The sequence below is a fragment of the Macrobrachium nipponense genome, chromosome 28, assembly GCF_015104395.2.
Source record: "Macrobrachium nipponense isolate FS-2020 chromosome 28, ASM1510439v2, whole genome shotgun sequence".
NCBI classification, from domain to species: Eukaryota; Metazoa; Arthropoda; class Malacostraca; order Decapoda; family Palaemonidae; genus Macrobrachium; species Macrobrachium nipponense.
Genome location: NC_087217.1, coordinates 39,395,103 through 39,404,374, shown reverse-complemented (window position 1 = coordinate 39,404,374; position 9,272 = coordinate 39,395,103).

Below are 9,272 nucleotides of genomic sequence, written 5' to 3'. Positions count from 1 at the left end.
AACATAATTACTCCAGGCAATATTTCGATACCCTCCCCCCAACTGAGGTGGTCCCCTTATGAGAGATTTTCTGCTGAAGACAAAGGAAGCTATAAGAGGGAGATTAAACCCGTGGAGGACAACCAAAAAGAATCACAACTGCCCTTCACCATCTCCACCATGTAACATACTGGTCCCAAGTCTCTCCATTGCATGTTAGGAGGTTGCAACTGTCCATATCCCAGAACCTGGAATCTGTACTTATCCCCAAAGGTACAAAACAAGACTACCGATAGATAATCCTTTTTTGCCTTAAACTGAGCTGCATAATCACACAGGAAGCGAAAGGTGTTCTCATTTCTTCAAAATCGAGTGAGTATAAGCATGATGAACATTCCCCTGCAGTATCAGAAATTAGTTCGTGTTTTAGATCTTGTCTCCTCGCTAAAACTCCCTCTGGGTTGGCGTCTCCGCCTCTCTAAGAAGTTGCAGAGATGAGACAAACGTAGATAAAGGGTAATAACTCAAGTTAGACTGAAAATCGATCAGCATGTCTGTCAGTCTCAGTTCATTTCACCACAGTTACGAGAAAGAAAGCGAACCTCCTACTAAAGACGGTTAAAGGCCCAATAAGCGTTGTTCAGTAAAAGGCGGCCTTCGGCTCTCCGCGACTTTAAAGACAAGACGACAAGCCAAGGCAGACACAAAGGAAGATAGTGTGTCTGAGGATGAGAAAAGTTACGAAATGCTCTCTAATTGATGCTCTCTAATTGAAGAAAGCGTTGGTTTTCTTCTCCAATATTTAGTGGGCGCAAAAATATGCTAAGACAATTAAGATATCTTCTCGTGTGGCCCGTCTTTCCTCAACAAATGAGGATATGCAAGGCGTAGTCTGGCAACAAATGCTGACCGGCCCAAATGAGTTCCTCCAACTTCATTCCAACCATTCCAACACTTCTTCCATCAGCAGGTGACGGGAGGAGACAGCTGGCAACAGGAGGTAAACAAAGAGCTTAAAGGATTGCTCTTTCTCTGCAACCCTTTGCGACAAAAAGTGACACTTGTCGTTATGGAGGTGACAGCAGCTGAGTTCTGTATCGTATCCACCACGACTCAATAAGAGGAAGACAGTTTAAGCGACTCGGGACTCGGCCAAGTCTGGACGAGTCAACTGCGTTCACATGCGTCTACAATGTCCACAGCAGGGTTCCCAGACGTATCAGACCAAACTATCGCACCAAACCTCTTCAAATATCGTATTTTGATAAATAATCGTTTATTGTACAGAGGGTCAAATTATCGTACTCGTACGATAATTATCGTACATCTGGGAACCCTGGTCTGCAGTCCGCACGAGTCGACTGAGGGAAAGAGAGAACGAGGCGCCAGAAGTGGGAGGCGGTGGGAGAGGAGTTATAACAACACTCCCGCCTCGTCCGAAGACGTCGTACATACTTGAAAGCATCCCTATATGAAACTAGTTTAGAAATCTCTGAAGCTAGAATATCTAACTACGCGAAGAACTTTAGATACTACAGAGAGTGTAGACTTGAAAGAGAAACATTAATCGCGGCAGCTCTCCGCGACTTTAAAAGACATAGTAAGAGATTTATTTGCCAATAGCCGAAGAGGAAGCACGCAAAGAATGAACACAAACATTATGAAGAAAAAGGAATATGCTACCAGACGAGAATTTAGAATAACCAAAACATGAGAGAGATAAACAGTCGACTGAGTCAACATATCTAAATGTGTAAAACTTGCTACAGATACATTATAATTTCAATAAAATGTCTATACCTATATCATATGTTATTAAGCCTATGCATGCTAACACCTCAAACTAGGTGTTGAAGAAAACAGAATGCGCCTACGGAGCGAGCATTAACGCTTACCGAATCAGTCCTTATGTGAATGCTTTAACGGCCCTAGGCGCTCGCTTTAGCGGTCCTTTGGCGAACGCTTTAAACAAGATTCAGACCATGAAAAGGGCGAAGTAGGTATTGGAGGGCACAGAATCCCATCGTCCCGAGAACTGACCTAGTTCCCTGGCAGCGGACATTTCCAACTGTCGCAGGGCAGTCCTAGGCTTGGGCTACGTACAGACGAGGGCACCAACACCTTACCTCTAACAGGGTACGCGAAAATGAGCGCACACTATGGAGGGATTCGGAACGTTCCCGTCATGAACTCAGTTCAAATTGTATTAGTACTAAAAACAGGTTAATGTTCTAACTTTTCATTACGCTTTTCCTGAACCGAATGGGGAGCAGAAGGCTATCCCTAGTCTGCGTAGGGATAGCCTGACAGGTTTAAGGGCTGACCTAACTAATTGCTTTCACAATCTATTAGCTTCCAGTCTTTCCTATATCTGACAAATTCAGGCATAAATTTCTCAAAACAATTCCCTACATTCTTCACATTTAGTAGTTCCAAGATCACACTCTGTACCTTGTCAGTACAAAGTTATGTTGATCAACTTCCAATTCACCATTCTGGTTACACCAAAAACATTCCTACATAGCCTGATGTTATTGGTTTTGCTTCCGGTAGAAGATATCCTAGGAAAATGAAATTACAATACCATAAACAGGTGTGAAACAGCCAAACTTCACCGAATACCAACAATCGCCTAGTCGCAATGGCGGCAGCAAGGAGAATTCTGACGAGCTAAAACATTCGAAACACACCTGGTGGAGAACAGGTAAACTAGACAGTCATCCAGGCAGCCATTCGATTTTTTTTTTTTAATGTCGACTCATCTAATCGGCGGGGAGCTATAGCTAAATTTAACAGTAGGCAAGATTCATCTCAAATAATATCTCAACGAAAATCAATAGCACCTCAAGTGCCTTCTGGTAATAGACAATGCTCCTGGACATCCTCCTGGCTTGGAAGACCAGTTGTTGGATGAATTAAATTCATCACTCTCAAGTTCTTGTCCCCTAATACCAACTCCTCTCACCCAGCCCACAGACCAGCAAATCATCTCGAACTTCAAGAAACTCTACACCAAGGCACTGTTTCAAAGGTGCTTTAAAGTGACCTCAGACACTGAATCGACCCTATGAGAGTTCTGGAAGGATCACTTCTATATATCTTCAACTGCATAAGCCTTATGGATAAAGCTTAGCAGAGAGTAACTTCCAGGACAATGAACTCTGCATGGAGGAAATTGCGGCCAGAGTATTACCGCGAGAAGGATTTCAAGGGCTTTGAGGCTGACCCCGACGACCCTATACACCTGTTGTGGGGTCTATTGTGCCTCTGGGAAAGTCCTTGGGCTTGGGATGTGAGTGGCGAGGACGTGGAAGAGCTTGTGGATGCCCTCAGGGAAGAGCTAACAACTGAGGAGCTGCAAGACCTTCAGCAGGAACAGCAACAGGTGGCAGATGAGGAATCTGGGGTGGGGAAGAGGAAGAAGAGAAGGGCATACTGTGCCTACTTCAGTGATTAAAGAAATGTTTTCCAAATGGAGAGATTTAAAAAATTTTGTTGAGACATCCTAACAAAGACGTTGCAATCTGTGTCTCTAACATGTTTAATGATGCTTTGCATCATTTTAGGCAGATATTGAAGAGATGTCAGAAACAAATGTCTCTGGAAAATTTTGTTATTATTCACAGGGTCCAGTGACTCTCAAGCTGGTCCTAGTGAGAATACAAAATGAAGTGGGGAAGTAACCTCAGACAGTTGCCACTAAAAAAAACAGAGTAACCCCAGAATGGTTCATGAACCTGACCTGGGTCCCTTCTAGGGGGGATTTCCCCGTTCCAAACAGTAACCTCTCCTCCTCTCTCCTCACATCTCCGTCTTCCATATGCTCCAGAGAGTCTTCCGTTAAGGTAAGAGTGACATTAAATGTTCATCATTCATTTACATTTATTTCTCATTGTTTTCTGAATGTAAAACTGTTCATTCCCTGAAAAATGTATTTTTTGTTAATATTTTGGGGGGTCTGGAATGCACTGATACTATTTACATTATTCCTTATAGGAATTATTGCTTTAGTTTTTATACGTTTCGGTGTTCATGGGAGGTTCTAGAACAGATTATGTATGAAAACTGGGGTACCAGTACATAAAAGCACTGGCATATCTACAAGTGAATATTCAGACAGTCCCTGGGTTACATCAGGTTAGGGTTAAGTCATTCCAGACTTAAGGCGCTTGCATTATGGCACTGTTAACCTGCTTTACAGTGCTGTAGCCCAGACTTACAGCTGTTGCTATTTATTCACATAATTATGATTTAGATTGCAGCGATTTTCAGCTTACAGCGCCTTACCAGGAACAGAACCCCCATGGTAACCCAGGGACTGCCTGTAAATACAGGCAGCCCGCGGTTTCCGTCGCCATCTGTTAGTGGCGTTTCGGTTTTACAGGGCTTGTTAAATATATTCATAAGTGGGTTTTACATTCCGTAGGGTTTATAGCGCTGTTGTCTGGTTATTGGTTGCTTAGGCTAGGTGCCGAGACCGCCTCATAAGATACAAACATAATCGAAAATACATCTTTTCCTCTGCTCTTTAAAAAAGTTATCCTTTATACTTTGTTGTATCTAGTAATACTGTGTGTAATCTTGTACAAAATACTATTTGTGTTGTAAAATACATGCAAACTGATCATGTTTTGGTTTGGAAAAACCAACTGAGGGCAGAAGGAAGATTATTTCGCCGTATTTAAAGACCATTTCGCAGTATTTAACTCAAGTCAGAGCAATTTTCTTGCTTCTGTTTAGCATAAATTAATCTTTAGTAACTATTCATATGCGACAAGGTTATTTTTCTTTATATGAAGTGTTTTTAAGTTGAAAATTGATGTAAATACATGAACTAGACTTCATTATTTTTTTTGTTAATAGATGGCGCTGTTTTCTGGTTATCGGTACGTACAGTATATACTCGCATATCATGCGACTTTTGAAGACCTAATTTTGCAGCTAATTTTAAAGGGGTCGCATCATACATGAGATATAAAATTCAAGAATGTAATAATCACATACTATTAGTATCATATGATAAAATACAACCATAATGAACATGCATCTTTTCCATGAATCTTTTAATAAGTTATGCTTTACTTCACTGCATCCAATAATATTATATTTATTTTCATATTACTATTTGTTTGTATTACAAAATACAAACAGCAATCAATGTTTAGGTTTGGAAATCAGCCGAAGGCAATTGCGAGGCAAATTTGTTTTGCTGTATTGAACTCAAATCAGAGTGAGTTTCTTGCTTTTAGGTAGTGCAAATGAATCTCAAGATACTCTATTCATATGGACAAAGTTATTTTAAGTTATATACAGTGTTTTCAAGTCAAAATATCACTTAAATAAGTATTGTTTGTGAACGAAATTTTTATTTTTTTTGTTAGTAGATGGCACTGAGGGCATGTTTATTGCATAAACAAAAATCAACAGATTCGTTCGATATTTCACTTAATCTCATCAGAATACTACAAGCTTTATATATTTATCTTTTACTGGAGTGAAAACAGTAAAATGAATACTTTCATGTTTGCGAGAGTTTCATCCTTGCTGATCTTTTCTTCATGGCGGGTAAGGATATAGCAAGGTAAAAAAATATCAGTCCTATTCTCCTTAACGTCATTTGTATCATAATTAAGGTAAATTTTTCGTATCGTACTGCAAATCTACCTGAGAGTACTAGGTGATGGAGTAGCTCCATCTATCTGTAATTTGTTTTCACTCCCTTTGAATGACTTTTGATCTTGTTTATTTTGCATGTCAAATACTTGAATGTTCTGTGATAGATATCTTCAGGGCTGTTTTTTCAGTCTTATACTGTTGGCAATTCTTGATGCACTAGACTTTAGTGTGCAATCTCCAAATGGTTGATTGATTGATACTATATTAATCTAGCATCGTGACAACTAGGTCATTGATGCCGAACTATATATAAAAAGACCCTATAAATTTTAATAATAATAATTAAACAGAATTATTTTAAAAAATATGATAAAAGATACTAGCAATTATAAATAAATATAAATTATATAAAAAGAAATTATTACACACATACAATACATACATATACACACATCATACATACCATACACATACGTACATGCACACTCACAAACATACACACTATTTCAATAAGAATAAAAGCAAGGCGCGCACAAGCATAGCAGTTTATCTAAAAATACCAGTGTTTAAAAAGAAATCCAAACAAGCCAGTCATGTTAAAAATCCCATTTGCTCCTAAAATTTTTTATAACTTAAAAACATTATTCTCCTTCCCATAGTATAGATATTGATTGCGCTGTTCACCAAACTGGGGCACTCAACCAGCAAGTGCATAACAGTCAGTGAACTAGGCAATCCTCACAGTATGGTTCGTGATCACGAACTCATCAAGTAGGAATGTGTCAGCCTAGTATGTTCCTATACGCAGGCGGCACAGAGCCGTTTCAAACCTTCTGGGCATAAAATCGTACTGCCAAGGATTGATTGCAGGTGCAATTGTTCTCATTTTTACATCTGTAGTTAAATTTGACCAAATATTTTGCCAAAGTACTTTATGTTTCTCTCCTAATAGGAGTATATAAATCTCTGCACGGCAGCTTAAATGATCTGGGCTCAATACGAGAAACAGCCTCCTTGGCAATTGCATCAGCGCGTTCATTTCCAGATATTCCAACGTGTGCTGGAACCCAACAAAATTCAATATTAAAACTCCTCTGCTTAGCTAAAAATAACCATTCCAGAATACTTAAAACTACTGGATGTTTGGAATAAAAATCTTTCAGTGACTCTAGAGCGCTTCTAGAGTCACAGTACACAATAAAATTCTTATCATTACTTTTTAAAACTTCTTTGACAGTATTTAAAATTCCATATAATAATTCTGCAGTAAATGCAGAAGCAATTACCTTGAGAGGCCTGCCACTACCGCTCAAAGGACGGAAAAACTATGCCAAAACCAGCGCCTGCACTGGTTTTGGATCCATCGGTAAAAACTGGGATAAAATTGTCGTGTTGTGACATATGATCTAAAGGTATAACGTAATATTTTATCAGACACATTCTTTTTTGGTTGACTGAAGTAGTTACAAACAAAACTACTGCGGGAATTTCCAAGGGGGAGATACAGATGCCTTGACCGGTAGTACACATTTGTCTGGAATGTTCAGGTCTTGGAGGGTTGATTTCAGTCTGAAGGCCATATGGACGTGGCATCTTTGGATGACTTTCATAAAAGCTATCAAATCTTCCATTTCTTAGCGACTGGCATACTAGGGATTCAGGAAGTCTTTGGAATCTGAACCAGCTTCGAGCCAGAAGAGCCTGGTAATGTAAGGCTAGTTTTTGGGGCATTTCCCCAGCATCTACTAACATACTCTCTATAGGGGAAGTCCTAAAAAGCTCCAGTAGCAATCCTAATTCCAGTATGGTGAATGGAGTCTAAAATCTTAAGGCGACTTGGGGTAGCTGAGGTGTAAACTTCACATCCATATGTTAATTTTGATAAAACCAAGGCTTTATACAATCTCAATAACTGGAGTCTATCTGCTCCCCAAGATGTATTTGACAAAACTTTCAAGATATCCAAGGATTTTCTGCACTTAGCCCTGAGATTTTAGGATATGGGAAGCCATGTCAAACCGAGTATCAAAAATCATTCCTAAGAACCTTGTTTCGTTAACACAAGATATTCTCTGGCCATTTACATATAAATCTGGGTCTGCATGTATCCCTCTAATTCTACAGAAATGCATGGCTACAGTCTTTGATGAAGAAAAGAAAATCTGAAACCATGCACTTCAGCCCATTTCACTATCTTATTTATTACTATTTGTAGATGACGTTCTGCTACTGACATACGTGCAGCTGCAAAAGATAAAGAAAAGTCATCCACAAAGAGTGTGTGCATAACATCAGCAGGTATTTGCTTTACTATGTCATTAATTGCTAGAGCAAAAAGTGTTTACACTTAACACACTGCCCTGAGGAACACCTTCTTCTTGTTTACAGACTTCAGACAGAACTGCTCCTACTTGTACTTGAAAATAACGATTTTTTAAGAATAGGCTTGATAAAAATAGCTAATTCTCCTCTTAAACCATATTCATGGACTACTTTCAGAATTCCATACCGCACGTAGTATCATACGCTTTTTCCAAGTCGAAGAAAACTGTGATAAAGTGGTGCTTAGAGGCAAAGGCTTCACATATTGCAGACTCCATTCTAACCAAGATGGTACAACGTGGATACATACGGGGAAACCACGTTGGGCAAGAGAGAAAAAGTTTCCTCGCTCTAAATACCACACTAAACGAGCATTCACCATTTTCTCCAGTAGTTTACACAAACAAGATGTTAGGGCATTAAGGACGATAATTTCCTACGAAAGAACTATCCTTTTCCAGGCTTGACAAAAGGAAGGGACTCTTGCTAGTTCCCAACATAAAGGGTAGTAATGTTCTTTATAAATTCTGTTTATTATACTGAGGATAAATCTTTTAGTATTCTGAGCAGCATGCTTGATCATAGAATATGAAATTTCATCAGGACCAGGAGCAGATTCTTTACACTTTGAGAGAGCCAATTCAAATTCTCTCATAGTAAATGAATATTAATAGACTCCTCTTTATTTGTTGTGAAATCAAGATAATACTGTTCCATTTGCTTTCTGCTGTTTGCATACGGTTTCTCATTATCTTTTTTAGATATTTAGCAAAATGTAGGGCAAACTCATTTGACACTACTTTTGTGGATCTCCCTACATTTTATGCCATTATTTTTAACACAGTGTTGGCTAGGTAACAAACTTTCCTGCATATTTTCCTTATCTTCTTCCACACTAATGTGATGGGAGTTTTGCAATTTATGGAAGAAATGAAGTTATCCAAGATTTTCTTCGTGCATTTTAATTTCAAACCTAAACTTTGCCTTAGCCTTACGAAATTCTACCAGATAATAGTTACATTCCGTCTTTTATACCTAGTAAAACAAGATCTCATAGTTCTATGGGTTTCATGGCATTTCTTTGACCACATGGAACTGGTCGGCGCATAAATAGACCTGATGTTCTTGGAATTGACTGAAGTCCAGCTGCAAATAAAGTAGTAATTAACAATTCCATAGCATCCTCAATGCATTCAAATTCATCTGCTGTAGCTTCGATTGAACTATGCTCTTCAAAAAAATTTGCCCAGTCAGCTCTTTTTACACTCCAACGGGTAATCTTGAACATGGAGGACTTGATCCAGTGCTTAAAAACAATTGGAAAGTGATCACTACTATACCTATCATCGATCACT